At 41.1% G+C, this 1,434-nt stretch overlaps 1 non-coding gene across 1 annotated transcript; it reads right to left on the bottom strand.

Moving 5' to 3' along the window:
- Positions 1-986: 986 nt before the first annotated feature.
- Positions 987-1,093, bottom strand: LOC127133577 (small nucleolar RNA R71). The gene has a single exon (XR_007807531.1). It is a non-coding gene; the product is annotated as a small nucleolar RNA R71 (small nucleolar RNA).
- Between the last annotated feature and the right edge of the window lie 341 nt (positions 1,094-1,434).

The following is a 1,434-nucleotide window of genomic DNA, read 5'->3' as shown; positions in this document are numbered from 1 at the left end:
AGAGCGAGAGTTTGAGGAAAAGACTTTTAATTAATAGTGTCTACTGAAAAGACTTATTTTATAATTAAGAAAAGGACCAACGAAGATTTGATTCCCTAATTACGACGAACTACATACTGATATCCATATTATTTGATATTTTATCTAGACCCAAATTTAGTTTTATTTTTCCCCCTAATCATTAAAGTATCATCCGCCTTAGCTTTACGCAGTAACCCTAGAAAAACGGTAGATCGATTCATTAAGTCCCTGTGGGATCGATATCTTTTAAAACTACGCGATTAGATTGTGCACTTGCAGTTAGTACCCCGATAGACTCATAAAGTCGCGATCAAGTTTTTGGCACCGTTGCCGGGGACTTTTATTTAGTCGATATCGTAACTCTCCTGTTACGCGGTAGAGACTAAGGCAATTTTTATTTTTTCCCTTTTTCGTTGATTTGTATGCCACACACTCGCTCACAAGGCGAGCCGTACTACTTACGAATCAACGACGTTGAACGATATCTCCGATTATTACGACGAATTCGGGAGTATCGTGTTAGAAACAATCTTCCTCCAATCGAAATTCCTGATCTCAAAAATCTCCGTCCTTTAACGATACCAGAGATGGCCGAACCAGCTCGTGCTCTTCGAGATTACGCTGCTCCATCGCAGGATGAGCCGCATTCGAGTATTGCTCCACCCGCAATCGAAGCAAACAAATTCGAACTTAAACCTTCGTTGTTGCAAGCAGTGCAACAGAATCAATTTTCTGGAAATCCTACCGAGGATCCAAACCTTCATTTATCTGTATTTGTCCAATACGCTGACACTGTTAAAGCTAATGGTGTCACTTCAGAGGCAATTCGACTTAGTCTTTTTCCTTTCTCGTTAAGAGATAAAGCTAGAAGATGGCTTCAGTCTCTTCCTTCCAACTCAGTCACCACATGGAATGAATTGAAGAAAGTCTTTCTTGCCCGATATTTTCCTCCAAGCAAAACAGCTATGTTGAGAGCCCAGATAAACGGATTTAAGCAAAAAGATAACGAGTCTCTTTTCGAAGCATGGGAAAGATACAAGGACATGATGAGACTCTGCCCACACCATGGTTTAGAGGACTGGTTAGTAATTCACACCTTCTACAATGGTCTCTTTTACAACACAAGGTTAACAATAGACGCCGCCGCCGGTGGTGCGCTTATGGATAAACCTTACACCGACGCTTATCAACTTATCAAGAGCATGGCCCAAAATCATTATCAGTGGGGAAGCGACCGAACAATGGTAGAAAAACCTCAAACGAAAGGTGGCATGTACGAGATAAGTAGCCTTGATCATGTTAATGTAAAAGTGGATGCTCTTGCCCAGAAAATTGAAAGTTTAAATGTATCACCTTCAGCCACCGTGGTTGCCGTAACTCAAAATTGCGAAGTCTGTGGAATTCAAGGTTACA

This window comes from Lathyrus oleraceus, chromosome 3 (assembly GCF_024323335.1).
Source record: "Lathyrus oleraceus cultivar Zhongwan6 chromosome 3, CAAS_Psat_ZW6_1.0, whole genome shotgun sequence".
Classification (NCBI taxonomy): domain Eukaryota; kingdom Viridiplantae; phylum Streptophyta; class Magnoliopsida; order Fabales; family Fabaceae; genus Lathyrus; species Lathyrus oleraceus.
The sequence above is the reverse complement of the archived record's forward strand: the minus strand, read 5'-3'. Positions and strand labels throughout refer to the sequence as shown.